This window comes from Narcine bancroftii, chromosome 7, assembly GCF_036971445.1.
Source record: "Narcine bancroftii isolate sNarBan1 chromosome 7, sNarBan1.hap1, whole genome shotgun sequence".
NCBI classification, from domain to species: domain Eukaryota; kingdom Metazoa; phylum Chordata; class Chondrichthyes; order Torpediniformes; family Narcinidae; genus Narcine; species Narcine bancroftii.
In genome coordinates, this window is record NC_091475.1 from 68,573,465 (window position 1) to 68,599,323 (window position 25,859).

A 25,859-nucleotide genomic window follows, 5' to 3' on the forward strand; every position below is an offset into this window, starting at 1 on the left:
GGTCATGAAATGAAGAATTTTTTACATCGTTTGGATTCTGCAATCTTTGGGGGTAACTGAATTTAGAAACATAGAAAATAGGTGTAGGAGTAGGCCATTTGGCCCTTCAAGCCAAAGTCTCAAGGAGACATTGAGATTGAGAGAACTCATAGAGCACTATGGCTGAAACCACAAACAGATCAGAGACCTCGTCTGATACTGGTTCAATTTCTTTGTTGCGAAGTAAGAGAGAAGATCTTGGAACTGGTAGCTAAACAAGCAAAAGAAAGACTGTCACCATTGAGTTATAATGGAAATAAGATTTTCTTTTACCCTGATATAAGTTTTGATTTGTTGAAAAAGAGAAAATGATTCAATGCAGGTAAAAATGTATTATGGAAGTGTGACAGAGTATTTAGAAGTGCCTTGGGGTGAATTGCTAGAGCAGCTTGGACACAAACACATTTTAAAACACAGAATTTTTTCAGGACTTTTGCAGAATGCTTTTTGCAAAGAGAGCAACAAAGTTGCAGAATACAGCTTGCCTGCATGTGATTTTTGCAGACAGGGGCAGAACAGTTTTGCTCTCAGAGAGGGAGGGAGTGAAGCAGAGAGGAGAGACACAGAAATCAGTTCCAGAAGGAAAAAGCTGGCAAACTTTTGGAAGGCTGTCTGGTCAATGGAGAAGACTAGCTGTCTGAAGTGATCTGAAAGAAAGAGGATCATCTGGAGAACCCTGAAGGGGGAAAGTTTCATCAGCAAGACTGATCGAAAGGAATCAGGTGCGGATGTCCTGGAACAAAAGGAATCCCTCTCTGAAAACTAGCAAGAACACTCCTGAGTGGTAACCATTTGCCTGTTAAACACCAAAGCCTGGTGAACTTTGTTAATGTTAACTTCTGTGCACAGAACAAGAATTGCCTGCAACCAGTGAGATTGGACTGTGATCCAAAGAACTTTTCTAATCTTAAATATATATTACATACACCTGCGCTTAGTATTAGAGGGGGGATTAAGTAGGCCCTTCAGCTAAGAAGGAAATGGGGAGAAGAGGAGAGTGGTGTGATTGGGCATTCAATAGGAGAATACATAGGAATACATAGTTTTGCATTAAGCTCCATGACCTGCTGCCACCTGGGGGGCCCAAGGTCCTGTTGCTGCCGCCACCGGAGGCCCGAGGTCCTGCTGCCGCCCGGGGGGCCCGAGGTCCTGTTGCTGCTGCTGCCAGAGGCCCGAGGACCCGCTGCCACCCAGAGGGGCCCGAGGTCCTGCCTGAGTCCACCTGAGGTAACAGCCGCATCATGGGGAGAGACAGCCAGCCGAGACCGGGCCTGCCCGCACTGCTGCCCGAGCACCGAACACAGACCGCCGTCGCCAGGCAAACCCCGGCAGCCAGCACAGCCCGACCAATGGCAGCCGAGCCCTGCGCCGGGAGCGGTCAATGAGAACTGTTTGGTGTATTTCAGAGTTTAATACACACCTCAAAAACCAATAGTCTAAACACTAACAACTGTGAACTCCATTGCAGAGTTCTCTCCAGTCTTAAAAAAAATTTTCTACTAGAACTTTTCTTTCTGATCTTCAACCAATGCTGCATCCCCTTTACTCGGCCGCGGCAGGAGTAAACGCACGCAGGCCGATTCCAGGGCGCACCACTCCATAACTGGGGACAGCAGTCGTAGATCTACAGAAATGCTTCGACCTAAAAGAGGAGACAGGCCTCTTCACCTCAGTTAAGCAACCTGCATAGGAGAAAGTCACTCCGATATAAAAACTACAACCCAAGGACCTCGCTGCCATGTCCCAGCTTGCTTGGCCACGGCACACGAACCATGGGTGTAAAGGGTGGGGCCAGTACTGCGCACACTGCACTCCACCTAAAAGCTCCTTTGCGCAGACCTGAGGACAGGTCCACATCCTCCCCCTCAAAAGATGCACACAAACTCAAGCTAGCATGTTGGAACATCAGAACCATGCTAGACAAGGCTGACAGCCACCAACCTGAACGTCGGTCTGCCCTCATCGCACATGACCTCCTCAGACTCGACATCCACATAGCCACTCTCAGCGAAGTCCACCTTGCAGATGTAGGCAGACTCCAAGAACACGGCGCGGGCTACAAACTCTACTGGTCTGGCAAGCCTCAGGCTGAACGACGCCTATTTGGTGTTGGCTTCATGGTCAAGAACTCCATTGCCTCCAAACTCGAAAACCTCCCGACAGGCCACTCTGACCAGATCATGTCCATGTGACTCCCGCTTCAAAACAAGTGATGCATCACCCTCATCAGTGTCTATGCTCCAACCCTTCAGGCGGAACCAGCAGAAAAGGACAAGTTCTACACTGACCTGCGCAACCTCATCCAACGCAGTTAGACGTAGTGAGAGGAAACTTCCAGGGAAACCTCCAAGCAAAGCTCGAAGATGCAAACTGCCTCATGGACACGTCTCCTGAAACCCTCTGAGATCAGCTGAAAACGGCCATACTGCAATCCACTGAACAGGTACTGGGCTTCTCCTCCAGGAAAAACAAGGACTGGTTTGATGAAAACAACCAGGAAATCCAGGAGCTGCTGGCAAAGAAGCGATCTGCCCACCAGCTGACAAGGTTGTCATCCTTGGCGACTTCAACGCTCGCGTCGGAAAAGACTCAGATACCTGGCCAGGAATCCTTTGCAAGCATGGTGTCGGCAAGTGCAATGACAACGGGCGCCTCCTGTTGGAACTCTGCACAGAACAGCGACTTGTCATTACTGACACCCTTTTCCAGCAGAGAGACAGCCTGAAGACTATCTGGATGCATCCCTGATCCAAACACTGGCACCTCCTGGACTACGTTCTGGTTCAAGGAAGAGACAAACGAGATGTGCTCCACACCAGGGACATGTCCAGCGCGAATGCCACACTGACCACCGGCTTGTTCGCTGCAAGCTCAACCTTCACTTCAAGCCAAAGTTCAAGAACAGTGCAGCCCCCAGAAAGAGGTTCAATGATGGAAACTTGCAGTTAGACGTAGTGAGAGGAAACTTCCAGGGAAACCTCCAAGCAAAGCTCGAAGATGCAAACTGCCTCATGGACACGTCTCCTGAAACCCTCTGAGATCAGCTGAAAACGGCCATACTGCAATCCACTGAACAGGTACTGGGCTTCTCCTCCAGGAAAAACAAGGACTGGTTTGATGAAAACAACCAGGAAATCCAGGAGCTGCTGGCAAAGAAGCGATCTGCCCACCAGGCTCACCTTGCAAAGCCTTCCTGGCCAGAGAAAAAAATGAGCCTTGCATCTCGCAAGCAGCCACCTTCAGCGCAAACTCTGGGAGATCCAAAATGAGTTGGTGGACTAGCCTCGCCAAACGAACCCAGCTTAGCGCCGACATTGGCGACTTCAGGGGTTTTTATGAGACACTAAAGGTGGTGTACAGCCCCTCACCCCAAGTCCAAAGCCCTCTGCGCAGCTCAGATGGCGAAGTCCTCCTCAGTGACAAGATCTCCATCCTCAATCGATGGTCAGAACACTTCCAATCCCTTTTCAGTGCCAACCGCTCAGTCCAAGAATCCGCCCTGCTCCAGCTCCCTCAACAACCCTTGAGTCTAGAGCTGGATGAGATCTTTCTCGGGAAGAGACATATAAGGCAACTGAACATCTGAAAAGTGGCAAAGCAGCAGGTATGGATGGAATCCTCCCCAGAGGTCTGGGAGCCTGGCAGCAAAGCTCTGCATACCAAACTGCATGAGTTTTTCATGCTCTGCTGGGACCAAGGAAAGCTGCCTCAGGACCTTCGTGATGCCATCATCATTACCCTGTACAAAAACAAAGGCGAGAAATCAGTCTGCTAAAACTATAGGGGAATCACGCTGCTCTCCATTGCAGGCAAAATCTTCGCTAGGATTCTCCTTAATAGACTAATACCTAGTGTCGCCGAAAATGACCTCCCAGAATCACAGTGTGGCTTTCGTGCAAACAGAGAAACTACTGACATGGTCTTTGCCCTCAGACAGCTCCAGGAAAAGTGCAGAGAACAAAATAAAGGACTCTACATCATCTTTGTTGACCTCACCAAAGCCTTTGACACCGTGAGCAGGAAAGGTTTTTGACAAATACTAGAGCACCTCGGATGGTCCCCCAAGTTCCTCAACATGGTTATCCAACTGCATGAAAACCAACAAGGTCGGGTCAGATACAGCAATGAGCTCTCTGAACCCTTCTCCATTGACAACGGCGTGAAGCAAGGCTGCGTCCTCGCACCAACCCTCTTTACTATCTTCTTCAGCATGATGCTGAAAACAAGCCATGAAAGACCTCAACAATGAAAATGGTGTTTACATCCGGTACCGCACGGATGGCAGTCTCTTCAATCTGAGGCACCTGCAAGCTCACACCAAGACACAAGAGCAACTTGTCCGTGAACTACTCTTTGCAGACGATGCCGCTTTAGTTGCCCATTCAGAGCCAACCCTCCAGCGCATGACGTCCTGTTTTGCAGAAACTGCCAAAATGTTTGGCCTGGAAGTCAGCCTGAAGAAAACTGAGGTCCTCCATCAGCCAGCTCTCCACCATGACCACCAGCCCCCCCACATCTCCATCGGGCACACAGAACTCAAAACGGTCAACCAGTTTACCTACCTCGACTGCACCATTTCATCTGATGCAAGGATCGACAAAGAGATAGACAACAGACTTGCCAAGGCAAATAGCGCCTTTGGAAGACTACACAAAAGAGTCTGGAAAAACAACCATCTGAAGAAACACACAAAGATCAGCGTGTACAGAGCCGTTGTCATACCCACGCTCCTGTTCGGCTCCGAATCATGGGTCCTCTACCGGCATCACCTAGGGCTCCTAGAACGCTTCCATCAGTGCTGTCTCCACTCCATCACCAACTTCATGACTTCATCACCAACATCGAAGTACTCGAGCTGGCAGAGTCCGCAAGCATCCAATCCATGCTGCTGAAGACCCAACTGCGCTGGGTAGGTCACGTCTCCAGAATGGAGGACCATCACCTTCCCAAGATCGTGTTCTATGGCGAGCTCTCCACTGGCCACCGAGATAGAGGTGGACCCAAGAAGAGGTACAAGGACTGTTTAAAGAAATCTCTTGGTGCCTGCCCCATTGACCACTGCCAGTGGGCTGATATCGCCTCCAACTGTGCATCTTGGCACCTCACAGTTCGGCAGGCAGCAACCTCCTTTGAAGAAGACTGCAGAGCCCACCTCACTGACAAAAGACAAAGGAGGAAAAGCCCAAAACCCAACCCCAACCAACCAATTTTCCCTTGCAACCGCTGCCACCATGCCTGCCTGTGCCGCATCGGACTTGTCAGTCACCAACGAGCCTGCAGCAGACGTGGACATACCCCTCCATAAATCTTCATCCGCGAAGCCAAGCCAAAGAAGAAAGAAAGTAGGTTAGGTAATAAGTTAAAGTTTAATTCTGTTTTCTTGTTCAATTATAATTAAAAACTACTTTTGTTTAAATAACCCTGTGTTGTGGTGCATATCTATAGCTGCTGATTTTTGGGATCCTCTGGACTACGTAACAGAAGAAAGGTTATGCCTTTGGTTTAAGGTATCTGGCAATTTTGAAGGTTTTTTGTCCCCGATGGGAAGAACACGTTTTTTACAAGCCTAATGAGGCAAAGGTGCTTGCGGATTCATTGCCTGAAAGAGAAAGACAAGTAGTGGGTGACACTTGAATGAAATATATCACTAAATGGTTTCAGTTGTTTCTAAAGTAAAACATTTTGAGAGAGTTTAATGGGGAGGAGGGTTTTAACCTATAAATAATCTCTCTATATATATATTTAAAAGATCCATAAATGACTAAGAATGTATAGACATAATGCAACAGGAGTGTGTATTGCATGTCAAGTGAGTTAGTCGGGAGTATGAAGCAAACTGCTGCAGAGTCTTGAGTGCTAGTGTGGTTTCAACCACAACCCAAATAGATCAGGGTTTTAAAGACGTTATACCAACATTGTGCGCCTTGGTGTTCTCTCTTTATTCTGTTTTCTTTTCCCTTTTCTTTATATTCCTAGATTAATTAAGACCATTATGACGTATGCTATTAATATTATGAGAATGGGAGGAATGGGAGAAGAAGGATGAATGGCTGAAAGATTTCACAAAGGTAATTTATGGCAGGAAAATAGAATTTTATTAGTATTAATATTAATGGAATACAGAACTCAATAAAACAGTAAAAATTATTAATATATATGAAAAAGCAAAAGTGGATATTGCTTTTTTACAAGAAACACAGTTGACAGAAAAAGAACATTAAAAATTAAAAAGGGATTGGGTTGGAACTGTATTGGCATCTTCATTTAATTCAAAAGCGAGAGGTAAAGCAATATTAATAAATAAAAATTTACCAGTAAAAATATTAGAGACAACTATCGATACAGCGGGAAGGTATGTAATGGTCAATTGTCAATTTTATTCAGAATATTGGACTTTAATGAATGTGTATGTGCCTAATGTAGATGATGGAAAATTTATACGATATATTTATGCAATTATCAAATGCTAAAGGGAAAATTTTATTAAGAGGAGACTTTAATTTCACCTTTGATTCAAAATTAGGTAGATCAGGTGATAAAATTATAAAAAGTAAAGTAGCTAAAACTGAAATAGGTTTAATGAAGGATATGGGACTTATAGCTATATTGAAAAGAACTCATCCAAGTGAAAAGGACTGTTCTTTTTATTCTTTTCTACATAAACATATTCATGAATAGATATGTTTATAGTCTATGCATAGCTTCAGTGCAGAGTTCAAAAGATTGAATATCAAGCATGAGTTCTATCTGATTATTTACCACTAATTCTCAATTTAATTGGAGGAAGAACAAGACCGCAGAGCCCACCTCACTGACAAAGACAAAGGAGGAAAAACCCAACGCCCAACCCCAACCAACCAATTTTCCCTTGCAACCGCTGCAACTGTGCCTGCCTGCCCCGCATTGGATTTGCCAGTCACCAACGAGCCTGCAGCAGACGTGGACATACCCCTCCATAAATCTTCATCTGTGAAGCCAAGCCAAAGAAAGAAAAGAAAGATTAGAGGAAAGATTTTTGTGATTTTATGAGACAGCAGATAATTTTTTTTTTGAGAAACCAAAGACAATTCAGTAACAAATAAGTTTATAATATGGGACACTATGAAGGCTTTTTAAGAGGTCAAATAATGTTATACTTCTAAAATAAAGAAAGAGCATATAAAAAAGATATATTTCCAGTTGTAAAAATAAATATTGAAATTAGAAAAGGAATTACATATGCAAAAAACAATGAGAAAAAAGATTATTGGAATCAAGAAAATTGAGACTTGATACAACACAAACCTATAGGGTAGAAAGGAATATATTAAGAACATGACAGAAGTATTATGAATTAGGTGAAAGAGCTTGTAAAGTATTAGCATGGCAGTTAAAAGCTGACCAAGTTTCCAGGATAATAATTGCAACAAAGAAAGAAACTGGTCAAGTCATTTACAAGACATAGGAAATAATTGATAATTTAAAGAATTTTTATGAAAATTTATATCAATCAGAATTTCTGAAAGATGGAAAAAAGATCAATATTTAAGATAAATTTCATATGTTAAATACAGATGAAAAATTAGAGTTATCTTATTCTTTTTTGGAGATAGAATTTTATGAGATTTTGATGTCATTACAAAACAATAAAGGTCTGGGAGAAGATGGTTTCCCCCCCCCCCCCCCCGGAATTTTATAAAGAATTTAAGGAATTATTATTTCTTGAATTAATGGGTGGATTAGATCAAATGAAAGAGGTACATGAATTTACAGAATCTTTTAAAACAGCATTAATAACAGTTATTCCAAACAAAGGAAAATAACTTTTACAACTTATAGACCTATATCATTATTGAATACAGATTATAAAATTGTATCTAAATTATTAGCTAATTAATTAGCTAAATATTTACCAAAATTAATAAATATGGATCAGACTGGTTTTATTAAAAATAGATCATCTGTAGGCAATATAGTTAAATTTATGAGTTTAATAAGCGTAGTACAGAAAGAAAAAAAAACAGCAGTAGCGATTGCATTAGATGCAGAAAAAACATTTGATAGATTAGACTGTGACTTTTTATTTAGAGTATTAAATACATTTGTAAATCAAAATTTCTTTTATAAATTGAATAAGAGCATTAAATAATCAAACCAAAGCTAAAGTAGTGACAAATATCAAAGCCTTTTCTATTAGAAAGATCATCTAGACAGGGATGTCTGTTATCACCATTTTTATTCACATTAGCTATAGAATCTTTGGTGGAAACGATTAGAAGAGATAAAGAAATTAAAAGTTTTGAGATAAATAATAAAGAACATAAAATCAGTTTATTTGTGAATGATGTCATAGTTTATTTAACAAAACCAGAAATATAATTGAATACATTAAATGCTAAAAGAAGCAATTAAATATTTAGCAATAAAAGTTGATAGAAATTTAGAAAATTTATTTAAATTAAATTATTTACCACTATTAAAAAAGATATAGGATTATTTAAAAAGATGAGGGCATGTAAATTGTATTAAGATTAACATTTTTCTAAGAATACAATATTTGTTTCAATAATTACTATTTCTATATCAGAAATGTTTTTCCAAAATTTAAATAAAAATGTATGGGAATTTATTTGGAAAGGTAAAATGCCAAGAATTGCTATGGAAAATCTAACTTGGAAATTTGAACAAGGAGGACTGATATTACCAAATTTTAAAAATTACTATAAAGCAGCTCAATTAAGATTGCTGTTCTCCTGTTATCAAATTGCTGAGAAAAGAGCTTGTGCTCAGATTGAAATGAATAAAATTGGAGAAACTATTCCAGAACAATTTTGGTATAAGTAAAATAGTGAATTACTAAAAGGGAAAATAGAAGCACCGATTTTAAAACATTTATTGAAAATATTGAATGGGATCCATGTGGATAGAGGAATTAAAATGATCAAACACCCAAAATGATGCTAAGACAAAATCAACTTATTCCATTTACTTTGAATAATTCTTTATTTGATCGTTGGTACAGTAAAGGTAGACAGAAGATAAAAGATTGTTTTTTAGGAATTTTTTCTGTCTTTTGAATAATTGAAAGAGAAATACGACATACAAAATAACACTATTTTTGTATATTATCAAAAATCATATTTAAAAAGGAAATTAGATTTGAATTTTAAGAGTTCTGGAGCAAAATCAATTTGAATATTTGATTAGATATAAATTTATAACTAATAACCATATAACCATACAACCATATAACCACTTACAGCACAGAACAGGCCAGTTCGGCCTGTAACAAATCCCCACCCTCCTAGACCCACTGACCAGCACCCAGTCCATACCCCTCCAGTCCTCTCATATCCATGTAACTATCTAGTCTTTCCTTAAATGTAACCAATGATCCCGCCTCGACCACGTCTGTCGGAAGCTCATTCCACATCTACACCACCCTTTGCGTAAAGAAATTTCCCCTCATGTTCCCCTTATAATTTTCCCCATTCAATCTTAAACCATGCCCTCTAGTTTGAATCTCCCCCACTCTTAATTGAAAAAGCCTATCCATGTTTACTCTGTCTGTCCCTTTTAAAATCTTAAACACCTCTGTCAAGTCCCCTCTCAATCTTCTACACTCCAGAGAAAAAAGCCCCAGTCTGCACATCCTTTCCCTGTAATTCAAACCTTGAAATCCTGTCAACATTCTCGTGAACCTTCTCTGCACTCTCTCTATTTTGTTTATATCTTTCCTATATTTTGGTGACCAAAACTTTACACAGTACTCCAAATTTGGCCTCACCAATGCCTTGTACAATTTCATCATAACCTCCCTACTCTTGAATTCAATACTCCGATTTATGAAGGCCAACATTACAAATGCCTTCTTCACCACACCATCTACCTGAGTATCAGCTTTGAGGGTACTATTTACCACAATTCCTTAATCCCTTTGTTGCTCTGCACATCTCAATAGCCTACCATTTAATGCATATGACCTATTTAGATTTGCCTTTCCAAAATGTAACACCTCACACTTATCTGTATTAAATTCCATCAGCCATTTCTCAGCCCACACCTCCAGCCTTCCTAAATCATCTTTTACTCTATGGTAATCTTCCTCACTGTCCACAACACCACCAATCTTTGTATCATCTGCAAACTTGCTTATCCAATTCTCCACCCCTACTTCCAGATCGTTAATATATATAACAAACAATAGTGGACCCAGGACCGATCCCTGAGGAACTCCACTAGTCACCGGCCTCCAATTGGACAAAGAATTTTCTACCACTACTCTCTGATACCTCCCATCCAACCATTTGCTGAATCCATTTCACTACCTCCTCATTTATACCTAATGCCTCCACCTTTTTTCCTAACCTCCTGTGGGGAACTTTGTCAAAAGCTTTACTAAAGTCTAAATAGACAACATCCACAGCTTTCCCTTCATCAACCTTTTTTATAACCCCCTCAAAAAACTCAATCAGGTTTGTCAAGCATGATGTACCCCTGACAAAATCATGCTGATTACTCCCTAGCAATCCCTGTACCTCCAAATAATTGTAAATACCATCCCTCAGAACACTTTCCATCAACTTGCCCACCATAGATGTCAGACTCACGGGCCTATAATTCCCAGGTTTACATTTAGACCCTTTCTTAAACAGAGGAACCACATGCGCCACCCTCCAATCCTTTGGCACTACCCCCGTGGCCAGTGACATCCTAAGTATCTCTGTTAATGGCCCCACTATCTGCCCACTAGCCTCCCTGAGTGTCCTTGGGAATATTTTGTCTGGTCCCAGAGATTTTCTGGACCATACATAATTAATCAAAACTGAATAATGTTAACTACGTTGTTAACACTCCAGATTGAAGGAATAAAACTCAGGCTTGTCATAGAAATATGCTGAAACCTTATTATGAGGAAAAAGGTAGTGGAAAACAATCTGTATCAGAGGTGTTAGTTGTTGACAGGGTTGAGGAAGTTATGGATCACAAGATTGTGGAAACAATAAAGAAACCATGGTTCCTGTGCACCTGTCTAACTCAGCAATTTTGGACAATTTGGAGGAAAAGTTAGGTCATCTTTATCACAAGAACTGATGCAGTTGAAAGAATTAATTTTGAAATATGCAAATTTGTTTCCTGATGTGCCAAAAAGGACATCAGTAATTTATCATGATGTGGACGTGGGAGAAGTAAATCCCATAAAACAACACCCATATAGAATAAACATTTAGAAGAGTAAAATCATGGATCAGGAGGTGGAATATATGTTGAGAAATATTATTAGACTTTCAAACTCAGATTGGATTTCTCCTTGTATTCTTGTAGCGAAACCAGATGGAACTCTTAGGTTCTGTAGAGATTACAGATGCTTATCCTATTCTGATAATAGGTGGCTTTATTGATAAAATTGGCAAAGCTAAATTTCTTACTAAGTTGGATTTGTTGAAGGGACTGTGCCTTTAACTGAGAGTGGAAAGAATATTTCAGCATTTGTAACTCCATCTGGTTTATACAAGTATAATGTGTTACCTTTTGGCATGAAAAATGCCCCTTCAAAATTCCAATGGATGATTAATTTGGTACTCCAAGGATTAATATATCCAGATGCTTATATTGATGACTTGGGCACAAAAAGCGACACATGGGAAGAACATCCAAGGCAATTGGACAAATTGTTTGCAAGATTATCTAAAGCAAACTTAACGGTTAATTTAGCAAAGAGTCAATTTGCAAATGCCACGGTAACATATTTGGGATATGTAGTTGGCCATGGCAAAGTTGCACCTATTCAAGCTAAAGTGAATGCTCTTTCTGAGTTTTCTACTCCCAATGGCAAGAAAGCAGTGAGAAGGTTTTTAGGAATGGCAGGAAATTTTGCAGAGGTTGCTCTTCCTTTAACCAATCTTTTGAAGAAAGGAGAGAAAGTTTGTCAGACAGCTTTGGAAAATTTAAAGGTGATGCTATGCCATTACCCTATGTTAAAAATCTCCTGATTTTGACAAGCTATTTTCTTTAGCAGTAGATGCTAGTGAGGGAGCAGCAGGTCCAGTTTTATTACAAAAACATAATGAAATTGACCATCCAATTGCCTACTTTTCCAAAAAAAATTCAATGTACATCAAAGGAACTATTCCACTATTGAGAAAGAACTGTCGTTTATAATATTTGCTCTGCAGAATTTTGATGTATATCTTGGTACCTCTCTTGAAGCAGTTGTGATATTTACTGACCACAATCCTTTTGTGTTTTTGAATAAAATGAAGAATAAAAACAGAAGATTGATAAACTTGAATTTAATAATACAAGAATATAATCTGCAAATTAATCATTTAGAGGTACAAATAATGTGATGGCAGATTGCTTGTCAATATGTTAAAATTGATCATGTATAGAAATATTTGCTCTCATCATTGGGTTACTTTATTATAACATGTTATATATTGTGTATTGTTATCTCTTTAATGATTTTAGAAAGTATTTTAGTTATAACTGAATTTTATCTCGTGAAAGTGCACAGAATATAGATATGTTTTTATGAGATAAATTGGGGCAGTGTATTGTTAGTGTAGGTCACATACAAACATTTAAAATAGATCTTATTTGAAATACTGGAGCTCTGCTAATGTTAGACATGTTCGAGTGCTCAGAGCCTTTGTAAAAGCTTTGGAGAGTGCCCAAGAGACTTCACTAATCGATAATTGTTTACAAAAAGGCAATGGATGCAAGTGCTTATTGGAGTCGCATTCTGTCAGGAATGGAACTTGCTGTTATGTGGTTTTGCAAGCAGAGAGAATAAAACAGGCTTTCTCTGTGTGTGTGTGTGTGTGTGTGTGTGTGTGTGTGTGTGTGTGTGTGTGTGTGTGTGTGTGTGTGTGTGTGTGTGTGTGTGTGTGTGTGTGTGTGAGAGAGAGAGAGAGAGAGAGAGGGAGAGAGATATCAGTTCTACGGTGTTACATTCAGCAACAGCAGCTGGGACTGGAACAGGACAAGCTGGCACCCCATTTGGAAGATGGGTTGTGAGTGCTTAGTTCAGCCTGGTCAAAGCCCTTTTGTGGTTCATGCAAGAAGAGAGGATTGGCTCTCTGATGATTCACTTGGAATAAGAGAAACAAAAAGGAATTTGTGGTTACCTGAAAGAAAGAGGTTATCATCTAGTGGGGAAATTTTGTCAGCAAGATACTGAAATGGCTAATGGAAGTAAATCAGTGTGGGTGTCCAGCATACAACAAATCCCTCTCTGAAAATCGACAAGAACCTTCCTAAGCAGTAACCATTTACCTTTCAAGCACCAAAGCCTGGTAAACTTTATAAATGTTAAATTCTATGCACAGTATATGAATTGCCTGCAACCAGTGAATTTGGAGGAATGAGAAGTGAAATTGGACTGTAAATCAAAGAACGTTTCTGAACTTACACACACATTACATACATGTGCGCTTAGAATTAGAAGGGGGGTTAAGTTAGTTTAGTTAAGTCAATAGTGATGTTAAAGTGTGATTCTATTTTCATTAAAGATAATTAAAGGCAACTTTTGTTTAAGTAACCATTTGTCTTGGTGAATATCTATTGCTGCTGGGTTTTGAGGTCCTCTGGGCTCACAACATAACATTTTTTTCTACTTGCACAATTACTGTAAATATTTATTAGCTACCTATTTTTATTATCTATTTTTTATATATATACCACTGTGATATCTTTTTTCATTAAGTACTTGTTTGACTGCAGCAAGTAAGAATTTTGGTGCAGATATATATTGTACAATGTATATGGCAATAAACTCATTGTTATCAACTTCAATTCACAGAATGCTACCTCCTAATTGAAATCAAAGTCTCATCTTCTTGAGCAAAAATGTGTGTGATCTCTCCAATAGAAATCGTGAATAGTAGCAAGATTTAAATTTTAAATTTAGAAATAGAGCATGGTGATGGGCCATTTCAGTCAACACCACCCAATTAACCTTCACATCCGGTATGTTTTGAATGGTGGCAGGAAGCTGGAGCCCCCGGGCGAGACCCACACAGACACGAGGAGAATGTACAAACTTACAGACAGCACGGGATTCAAACCCTGGTCCTAATTGCTGCCATTGTAATGGTGTTGTGCTAACCATATACCAACCATGATTCTCCTGCGATCTGCAGTGACTGCTTGGAATTGAATAGCAGTGGTCAGATTCGGGAAAAGCGAGGAGCAGAGACACAGTGCTCCTCTGCAGGGTCCTACTGCCCAGTCCAACTACTAACATCTCTACAGGCTTTAGATGGCCTGTTAAAGGAACTGATGGTGGACCATAGTACAATCCTCCAACCATGAGGTCTGGGTCCAAGATGGTAGTGCCTATGTTCAGCAGTGACCTTGAGGGGCTGCAGACACCGGGGAAACAGAGAACTGGCATAGGACACCAGCAAACAGTAAGACCAGCCCCTGCTTGAGAAGGAGAGGCAGACAAAATGACCTTATTGGACAATGACCATGGTGGTGGTCCAGTTAGGGGCTCTGTGGCTGAAGAACATAGGTGGCAGGCTGTTGGTGTCTCGAGGAGAGGAATCCATGCAGGCTATTGGCTACTGGAGACTGGCTCGAGTGGCCAAAGAGATGATAGATATTGGAACCATGATACAAGAGGGGATTGAAGACTTGTTGATCATGTTGGAGGTTTGGATCTGGAGTTCAGGTTGCCAATGATTTGGACTGAAGTGTGTGTGGCTGCATATGGCTGCAGGAGCACTGGGAGATGAATCCACAGACATTTAGTGACTCTCAAGGGACTCTCTTTTGCATCTCTTTCTCTATCTGTAAGGGGCTCTGGGCAATTTCTTCTGATGGCTAATATTACATCTGTTTTATTACATGACAACAAAAGAATCTTGAATTTTGTATTAACACATGGCTTGGAAGTTAAGAAAGAATCTCCACAACAAGAGCAACCCAGGCCTGAATACATGGCTGAAGGTCATCCTGCAGAATTTCTCAGGCTTTGAAAAATTTAGCTTGTTTAGAAGTGGATCCATGGAGCACTTATGATTGGATTTTGAAAAGTATCTAGATGGGTGCAAATGTGCATAGTCTGCATCTTAGTTGTTAAAGATGCCCTGATTTTTCAATCTCCTATGATGTTACATATGCATTTGTAGATCAGTTACTTCTACATTAGCAGATAAATCCTTCAGGTCTGATGGAAATCTAACCCAGGCAAAGGAGGAGATTTCTGGGGATGACAGAGATCTTTGGAGTTAAACAGGAAAGTCTGCATATTGTTGTGCAATACACAAAAGTGGTGCATAAACTCAGCATGTCATGCAAAACCTATAGGAAGCAAAACCTAACCAACATTTTGGGCCTGATCCCTTTGTTAAGGTTTGAACTAAATGCAGGCAGGTAGATACCTGAATAAAAAAATGTGGTGGGAGGAGATAAGGGAAGAAGGGGAAGGGAAAGGAATATAAATGCCCAGCCGCACTGCAATTTACCTGCCAGACTGATGCAAGAACACAATCACTAATCATTCCTGATATGACTGATTGTCCTTTCACATTGCCAACTCGGCTGGACTGTCAACTCTGCTCTGACCAAAGTTGCAAGCCCGGTTGAAATTGACTTACCCTGCCGGGTTATTTCTTTTCACACCGCACGATTCCTGCAATTTGAGCCTCAAATTTGGAGGGTTAACACACATGTACTTGGCAGTGTGAATAGGCCTTAAGAGGTTATAGGTGAATATGGGTGGGAGGGTAGAAAAGAAAAAAAGCTGAGGTGATAGGGGGAGGGGGTAGCTTTCTCAATGAAGTGGGAAGGGAAGGAGGTGGGGAGCTGGAGGAAAGGAGACAGGAATAGGAAAAGAGAGAGACTTGGGGAGGATTTAATGGAAAGTGGAGAGGTTGATATTAATGCCATCTGCATTAGCTTCGATAAGGTCACAGAAAAACTGGAGAACAGTCAGTTATTCTGCTTTACCTGCACTTCGGAAAGCATAGACTTATTAGGGAGAGTCACTGTGAATTTCTGTGGAAAAATCTTAAAAAGTTCAAAATGTTTTAATTCATTCTAGGGATGTGAGCTTTGCATATGAGCCAGCATTTAATTGCCCATTCCTAATTGCCTCAAGAAGGTGCTGGTGGGCTGCCTTCTTGAATCACCACAGTATTGAGATGTGGGCATGTCATCAATGCTGTTGGGGAGGAAGTTCTCAGGTTTTGACCCAGTGACAGTGAAGGAGGTTGTATGGCTTGGAAAGCAACTTCCAGGTGGTGGCCCCATGCCTTTCCTGCACTTGTTCTTAAAGCTGGTAGAGATCTTGGTTTGAAAGGGGCCATCGAAGGATTTTATATGATTTACTACAGTGCATCTGATAGATGGGACAAACAGCTACTACTGTGTGTTGGTGGTGGAATGAGTGAATATTTATGAATGTCCACTACAATGTTGAGCTTCTTGAATGTTCTACAGATGTTTGGTGGAAAGTGTGCTGACCAGGTGTATCATGATCTGGAATGGGGACACCAATATCACTGAGCATAAAGCACTGCAAAAGGTAGTGGACACCACCCAAGAAATCACAGGCAAAACCCTCTCCACCATCAAGAACATCTACAGGGAACGCTGCTGTTGGAGAGCAGCAGCAATCATCACCCAGCACACACAATACCACCCAGCCCACACTGTTCTGTCTCTGCTACCATCAGGAAAGACTGACACAACCAGATTCAGGAACAGCTGCGACCCCTCCACCATCAGTCTTCTCAACAACAAACTTAATCAGGGACTCTTTAAAGGACTCTAACTTTTACACTTTATTTATTTATTTTCTTTGTATTGCACAGTTCGATTACATTTTTAAATTTGTTTATATGTATACATTAAGTGTAGTTTTTTTTGCACTACAAATAAGTGGAAATTCTGCCTCACCCGAAGGATAAAAAAATCTCAGGGTTGTATGCTATGTATATACTTTGATAATAAACGTGAAATCTTTTGTTAAAGCTAGACTCATCCAGGCAAGTGGTAAGTATTCCATCACACTCCTGACTTGAGTCTTACAGATGGTGGACAGGCTTTGATTGGGGAGTTTAGAGGTCAGTAACTTGCCATGGGGTTCTTAGCCTCTGACCTGCTCTTGTAGCCATTTTTTTGTATGTGGCTACTCCAGATCAGTTTCCAGTCAATGGCAATTTCTTGGATATTTATAGTCTGGGATTCAGTGATAGTAATATCAGAATTTTATTTAATTAGATTTTCTTTTGTTGGACAGCATCATTGCCTGGCATTTGTATGGCATAAATGTTATTTGTCAGCATTAGTTCAGGCACAAATTAAATCCACACAACTGGATTAAAATAGTATGGTTCCTGTAACATATGTTATAAAGGGGCCCAAAAATTTAAAAAATACACATAATTTTTGAAAAAACTTTATTGAACAAAAAGTAAGATACAAATGAAAAGATTTTCTTCTTATATATCCCCCCCTCCCCTTCCCTCCCTCCCAACCTCCCCCCCCAAAAAAAAGAACAAAAATACATATTTATCAATAGCTTGACGCTGCAGATTGTGCCAATCCCATCTAACAAACCCACACATTTCAAATACGGATTCCACATTTTAACAAAGAAAGAATAAAGAATACAAAATCTCAATTCAGTATGCCATCGTTGGATATTTAATTCAATTTCATTCTTTCACATAATTGCTATACATTTCCTAGCAACTGCTAGAGCTAACCGAATAAATGCCATTTGAAATTTGTCTAATTTTAAACCCAAAGTCAATGTTGTGGTATATCCCAATAGGAATAATAATGGATCAAGTGTTAATTTAAATTTTAATAAACCTTCCAAAAACTCCATAATCCTATACCAAAAAGGCTTCACCATTTCACAAAGCCAAACTGAATGTAAAAAAGTACCAATTTAATTTCCACAACTAAAACATATATCTGAAGAACTAAAACCATATATTTTTAACTTCTCAGGAGTTAAATACAATTGATATAAAAATATATATAATGAACTAAGCTATATCTCACATTAATTACTATCCTCACACATAGTCTTCCACTCTTCATGAGATTCTGGAATAGATACATCATTCTCCCGTTTATTTTTTGTTTTATATAAATCAGATTTAGTCATCTTCTGTTGCAATAAATTATACATTTCTGAAATATTTTTTAACTCCACACATTTCAACCCATGGAAATTTTTCCTCCTGATTCCTATTGATGCCAATTCACCCAGGGTTTCTTGATTCGAGACTCGATCAAATCATGCATTATGTCACAAAACAAAGGAACAGAAGTAGGCCATTTGGCCCATAGTGTCAGCTCCGCAACTCCACCCTGAGCTCAATTGTTCTCACATCTAGTTCCAAATTCCAGCCTTTTCCCCATATCCTTTGATACTTTGACTAATTCTTTGGCTTGGCTTCGCGGACGAAGATTTATGGAGGGGGTAAAAAGTCCACGTCAGCTGCAGGCTCGTTTGTGGCTGACAAGTCCGATGCGGGACAGGCAGACACGATTGCAGCGGTTGCAAGGGAAAATTGGCTGGTTGGGGTTGGGTGTTGGGTTTTTCCTCCTTTGCCTTTTGTCAATGAGGTGGGCTCTGCGGTCTTCTTCAAAGGAGGTTGCTGCCCGCCAAACTGTGAGGCGCCAAGATGCACGGTTTGAGGCGTTATCTGCCCAATGTGGCAGGCACCAAGAGATTTCTTTAGGCAGTCCTTGTACCTTTTCTTTGGTGCACCTCTGTCACGGTGGCCAGTGGAGAGCTCGCCATATTACACGATCTTGGGAAGGCGATGGTCCTCCATTCTGGAGACGTGACCCATCCAGCGCAGCTGGATCTTCAGCAGCGTGGACTCGATGCTGTCGACCTCTGCCATCTCGAGTACTTCGACGTTAGGGGTGTAAGCGCTCCAATGGATGTTGAGGATGGAGCGGAGACAACGCTGGTGGAAGCGTTCTAGGAGCCGTAGGTGGTGCCGGTAGAGGACCCATGATTCGGAGCCGAACAGGAGTGTGGGTATGACAATGGCTCTGTATACGCTTATCTTTGTGAGGTTTTTCAGTTGGTTGTTTTTCCAGACTCTTTTGTGTAGTCTTCCAAAGGCGCTATTTGCCTTGGCGAGTCTGTTGTCTATCTCATTGTCGATCCTTGCATCTGATGAAATGGTGCAGCCGAGATAGGTAAACTGGTTGACCGTTTTGAGTTTTGTGTGCCCGATGGAGATGTGGGGGGGCTGGTAGTCATGGTGGGGAGCTGGCTGATGGAGGACCTCAGTTTTCTTTAGGCTGACTTCCAGGCCAAACATTTTGGCAGTTTCCGCAAAGCAGGACGTCAAGCGCTGAAGAGCTGGCTCTGAATGGGCAACTAAAGCGGCATCATCTGCAAAGAGTAGTTCACGGACAAGTTTCTCTTGTGTCTTGGTGTGAGCTTGCAGGTGCCTCAGATTGAAGAGACTGCCATCCGTGCGGTACCGGATGTAAACAGCGTCTTCATTGTTGGGGTCTTTCATGGCTTGGTTCAGCATCATGCTGAAGAAGATTGAAAAGAGGGTTGGTGCGAGAACACAGCTTTGACTAATTAGATACGTATCAATGTCCCCCAATGATCTGGCCTCCATAGCTGTATGTGGCAATGAATTTCACAAATCCATGACCCTCTAGCTAAAGTAGTTTCTCCTCATCTCTGTTTGAAATAGGTACCTTCTAATTCCAAGACTGTGCCCTCTTTTCTTGGATTCATCCACCTTCTTATTCTTATCTACTCTGTCCAATCATTTTAGCATTTGAAATGTCTCAATGAGTTCCCTTTCATTTTTCTATACTCCAATGAATTGTCCAACAGCCACTAAATGTTCCTTGCATTCCTGGTAAATCTTCTCTGTACTCTTTCTAACATCATTACATCCCTTCTAAGATAAGGGACCCAAAACTGCACACAGTTCTCCAAATGAGGTCTCACCAGTGCCCCATAGAGCTTCATCAACATCTCTTTACTCTTCTACACTATTGAAACGAATGCCAACATAGCATTCACTTTCTTTACTGCTGATCCAACCTGGTGGCTCACCTTTAGGTTATCCTATATGAGGACCCCCACGCCCCTTTGCACTTCCAAATTTTGAATTTTCTCTCCATCCAAATAATAATCTGCCTCAAGATTGTATCTCATTTTCCATTTCTTTGCCCACTCCTAAGCTGTCCAAGTCTCTCTGCAACCTTTCAGTTTCTTCAACACAAGGGCAGTTACTTTCCTCTGTAATTCATATGGTTTTTTAAATATAATGATAACCAGCCCTTCTGGCTCACAAGCCTGCACCATCCAAACATGGCCATGTGACTAATTAACCTACTAACCCCTTACGTAGGAAGGAAATCTACACAGAACGGGGAGAACGTACAAACTCCTTACTGGCAATGCCAGATTCAAACCTGGGTTTCTGGCCCTGTAATAGTTTTGTGCTAACCACTACACTCATTGTGCCACCCCTTCATAAGTAGTTATTTCATCCATGTTTAGACCAAGGCTTGAATGAGATGAGAAGAAAAATGACTGGTGGAAACCAAACCTCTTCCATAAGCAGGTTGTCATTCATTAAATGCCACTGTATAACCACATTGATTATCCCTTCTATCTCTGTTGATAATCAAGGGTACATAGCCAGGATGAATTTGCTCTGGTTCTTGTGGAAAGGACGTAACTGGATAAATTTCCACATTTTCACATAGGTGATAGTGTTGTAGCTTTAGTGGAACAGCTTGACCAAGGGCATGGCAAGTTCTGGAGCATGTATTTTCATAACTATTGACAGAATGTGGTCAGGATCCAACGCCTTTGCAGAATCCAGTGCTTTTAGCCATTTCTTGATATCATGTGGAGTGAATCGAATTGGCTGAACAATACCACCTATCACACTGATGACCATCAGAGGAAGACAGAAAGGATCATCCTCTCAGCACTTTTGGATGAAAATTTTAGCCAATATTTTAGCCTTATTCTTTGCATTGATATGTGGACTTTCCCACTGAAAAAGTGACAAAGATGATTGAAAAGGGTAAAGTCAGTGGATGGTGTCTACATGAACTTCCGGAGGATATTTGACAAAAGGCCTTGTCGGACTGATTAGAATATGAAGTCACATTGGATCCACAGTGAATAAGTTGGATACTAAATTGCCTTCATCGTAGAAACAGGGTTTTTTTTGACTGGGGACCATTACTGGATCCTCCATATTTATGGATTTGGATGAAAATGTAGAGAGTCTGATTAGAATGTTTGCTGATGATATAAAAATGAGTGGAGTTGTGGATAATGAGGAAGTTTGTTGAACAATAAATCACAAGTAGGAACAGGAGTTGGCCATCTGCATTGTCAAGCCTGCTTTGCCATTCAATGAGATTATGGCAGATTTCACTTACCCACCTATTCTGCATGACCCTATCATCCAAAAATATATCTGATTTGTCTTAAATAATTTAATAAGGCAGCCTGAACTGCTTAAATTGAGCAGATACTTTCAAAGATTCACTATTCTCTGGGAAAAGGATTTCTTCATCATTTCTGTCTTAAATCCAGTCCCCCTGAATCTTCTTGTTGTAGTAGTTGCTGTTGTTCCACACTATTTATCAAATGAAACCACCTCCTTGTTTCTACAGTATGATTCCAATTATCCGAGATGGTCGGGACAGGACCTATTCGCGTGACTGAATTTTTCAGAGAACTGCTCATTTTTAAAAAACAGCCCAGTTACAACCGCAAATCACTTGTATTAATGTTCAAACAACCACAAGCCACAAGGGAAGGCTTTTTAAGTATTAAAATAATGTTTAATTCTCACCAAAAAAATGCTAGCCGCTGCCTATCTCCAATGTCCCCAATGCCACTGCCAATCACCAAGACCTCCCAACTGCCACCACTGATTCCCGACACATCCCCACCACTGCTGCCAATCACTGGGGAGGCTTACCGGGCTGGCATAATACTCACTGGCAAGTCGGTGGGCTCCAATCTCCCTGTGGGCTCATTGCAGCAGGCACTGTTCTGCTTTGCGTCCTGGTCCTGATATTGGAACCCCACACAGACTCAGTCTTCACCTGCGCACCCTGCCCCTCCTAACCGCTGCCTTGACATCTCCCCACCAAATCCCACTCCTGCTCGGGAGGCCGCTCTCCTTGACAGGACAAGAGATTCTTCTGACCACTTGCAGCTGGGAGACAGTAGCATACAGTTTGAGAGGGAGAGTTGGAGAGAAAAGTCAATAGGCCAAGATTAAAAAGAAATGGAGAAAAAGGGGAGGAGTTGCCTGAAACAAGAACAATCATCATTCTGATTTTACTTAGGTGAATTTTTTTTTCAACCTGTGAGGTCAGTTCGGCTCTGAAAAAATGTCAGACAATTGAGGATTTCTGATTGTTTTATACTCATTTATCTGAAAATTTTCAGAGGCGAACAGGTCCAAAAAAAATTTAGATAAATGAGGATTTTGGATAATCCGATTTTGGATAATCGGAGTTGTACTATATATTTATTCCTTTCTGTAAGATTTCCCCTCATTCTTCTAAAACCCAAGAGTTTAGACCTCACAAACTAACTAGCAGAATGAACCTGGTGAACCTCCTCTGCACTGCCTCCAAGGTAGTATATCCTTTATAAGTAAAGAAACCAGAAAGGAACACAGTATTTCATGCGTGAGGTGGTGTGCTGCCGGAGCTCACTGGAGCACCGCTCCAACACCTCTAAAAAAAAAGGATCAACTTCTCCACGAATGAGGGAGATGTAGATTGTAGATTTGAAAGAACATTCCTCTCCCAACAAGTTTTAGAATTTAAGTCAGAATACTGTCTGGTTCCTAACTTCAATCTATTGTGCATGCACAAGTGATGGGTGGCGCATGCATGCAAGAATAAACATGATCGCGCATGATTGATGGACCTTGGGACACTGCATTTAACAAGGTAAGTGCCCCTCCATTGCCCTTTCTGCCCCTACACCCACAAATGGAGGACAAATTAACATCCAGCTCAAGGTGGCGCCAGACAGAGGACTGAGTGCTCTAAAGTCCAGCCACCCTTTTGTGTGAGTGGTGGGGGTGGGGGAAGAAACCTTGACATAGACCCAGGATTGAGAGGGATAGATATAAAGAGATCTGGGAGAGAGAGATTACAGAGTGATAAGGAGACCCAGGAGAGACCTGGGATAGTGAGAAAGATAAATAAATCAACAAGGAGATTAGGGACAGTGAGAGAGAAGATGAGATAGAGTGATGTAGGACTGAGTGAGGAATAGAAATATGAGATAGAAAGAGAGAGTCCTGGGATAGAGGAAAATGAGAGATAGATCAACAGACCTAAGACAAGAGTTAAGAGAAGATCATAGAGGGAGATGCATAGGATGGAGTAGGACCCAGGATATGGATAAAGTGAATTTTGGGACAAGAAACAGAGACAGAGGGACCTAAGATAGGGAGAGAGACATTTCTAGAGAGAGCCAAATCAGGTGGTGGAATGGGGGATGGGTGGGGAGAGAAGAATGAATAAAGTACAGATGACACCTTTCTTATTCTAATATATCCTAATTTCAAAGTATCATCTTCCAAAAGCATGAGCTACGATATTCCAAATTTCAATCTCTTTAATCCAATAAATCCAACTTGTGACTGGTGGTTTATGCAGCTTTAATTTGTTGATAAAACAGATAAATATTTTGCATAACTTCACATAGAGTGATCCATAACGATAACAAATTTAAAGAGTAACACAGAAAAATTCAAAGAAAAATCTCTTATGCTCATGCCTTCATTTCCTGAAAATTTACTAATAATAATTACTATTATAGCCACAAATGTAAATATAGTAAGTATAAGATTAGAAATCAAAACTTTCGGCTTCTTGTAAGTTGATTTAAATAACCAGTCTTCCTTTAATCCGCACTGGTCAAACAAAACCTTTCTTGTTTGGAACTATATCCATGATTTTCCCCAGCAACCAAGAATTTCTTGGTGAAGAATCAGCCATGATAATCACAATGTCTCTGCATACAAAATTGCTTTTAGCATTACGAGCCCAGAGGACCTCGAAATCCAGCAGCAATAGATAGTCATCGAAACAAATGGTTATCTAAACAAAAGTTGCTTTTAATTATCTTTAAACATGAAAACAGAATCACACTTTAACATCACTATTGACTTAACTAACCTAACTTAACCCCCTTCTAAATCTAAGCACACGTGTATGTAATGTATGTGTAAGTTCAGAAAAGTTATTTGGTTCACAGTCCAATCTCACTCCACATTCCTCCAAGTTCACTGGTTGTAGACAATTGTTATACTGTGCACAGAATTTAACATTTATAAAGTTCACCATGCGTTGGTGTTTGAAAGGTAAATGGTTACCGTTCAGGAAGGTTCTTGTCCATTTTCAGAGAGAGATTTATTGTTTGCTGGACACCCACAACTGATTCCTTTTTTAATCAGCCATTTCAGTGTCTTGCCGAAGAAACTTGTCCCCTTCAGGTTCTCCAGATGATAACCTCTTTCTTTCAGGTCACCACAGAGTTCCTTATTGTTTCTCTTATTTCAAGTGAAACATTAGTCAGCCAGTCCTCTCCTTTCCTCTCCTCAAGCTCCAGACAGTCTGCGGCTCCAACAAGTTCTTTCATCAGTTGCCTTTTTGTAAACAATAATCCATTTGTGAAGTCTCTTGAGCAGTCTCCAAAGCTTTTGCAAAGGCTCTGGGGCTGACATGTCTAGCATGTGCAGAGCTCCAGTATTTGAAATAAGATAAGTTTTAAAGTGTTTGTATGTGACCTACACTAACAATACCTGCCCAAATGTATCTCCCAAAAACATATCTATAAACTCATATTGTTCCAGGACATCCACAACTGATTCCTTTTTAATCAGTCACTCCAGTGTCTTGCTAACAAAACTTTCCCCCTTCAGGGTTCTCCAGATGATAACCTCTTTCTTTCAGATCACCACAGCATTCTTTTTTGTTTCTCTTATTCCAAGTGAAACATTAGACAGCCAATCCTCTCCTCTTGCATGAACCACAAGGACTTTGACCAGGTTGTCTTCCAAAATGGGGATTATCACAAGTTTGCCAGCTTGTCCTGTTCCAGTTCCGGCTACTTCTACTGCCTGTAACACTGTAGAAGTGATCTCTCTCTCTCTCTCTCTCTCTCTCTCTCTCTCTCTCTCTCTCTCTCTCTCTCTCTCTCTCTCTCTTTCTCTCTCTCTCTCTGTGCTTGCAAAACCACATGACCCTCTTAGAACAGCAAGCTCTACTCCAGACATAAGTCAGCTCTGACAAGAATATTCATCTATTGCCTTTTGTAAACAACAATCCATTAGTGAAGTCTCTTGAGCACTCTCCAAAGCTCTTGCAAAAGCTGTGGAGCCAATATGTCTAGCATTAGCAGAGCTCCAGTATTCAAATAAGATCTGTTTTAAAGTGTTTGTATGTAATCTACTCGAACAAACCTTTCCCAGTGTATCTCCCAAAAACATATCTATATTCTCTGTCACAACCCCGAGAATTCTTTTGACAGGTAGAGCATCACAATGAAAATCAAAATGTTTTATCTCCTTTGCTCTTTCTGCCTCAGGAATAACAGCCAACACATCTCAATTGTTGCTAATGCATTTCAAAAGGAAGAAACCTCCTTTATTACAGATCTCTTTTAACTCTTGATAAAGATCTATTGCTTCCTTTTCTGAAACCACTGAATTAAGACAATCATCAGCATTCAAGTTATTTCTGACGATGTTTATAGCTTTAGAACTAAATTGCTCTTCATTATCTTCAGCACATTTTCTGAGAGCAAAATTTGCACAACTCAGTGA

At 40.7% G+C, this 25,859-nt stretch overlaps 1 long non-coding RNA gene across 3 annotated transcripts in view; it reads left to right on the forward strand.

Annotated features, from left to right (window-relative positions):
- Positions 1–7,495, forward strand: part of LOC138738989 (uncharacterized) — a 90,569-nt gene extending 83,074 nt beyond the window's left edge. For 2 of the 3 annotated variants that reach the window (XR_011341932.1, XR_011341933.1), the window contains exons 10-11: positions 6,016–6,107; positions 6,823–7,495. This is a non-coding gene — a long non-coding RNA (uncharacterized lncRNA). The remainder of the gene's footprint in view (positions 1–6,015; positions 6,108–6,822) is intronic. The other variant, XR_011341934.1, reaches the window with a different exon arrangement.
- Positions 7,496–25,859: the final 18,364 nt, after the last annotated feature.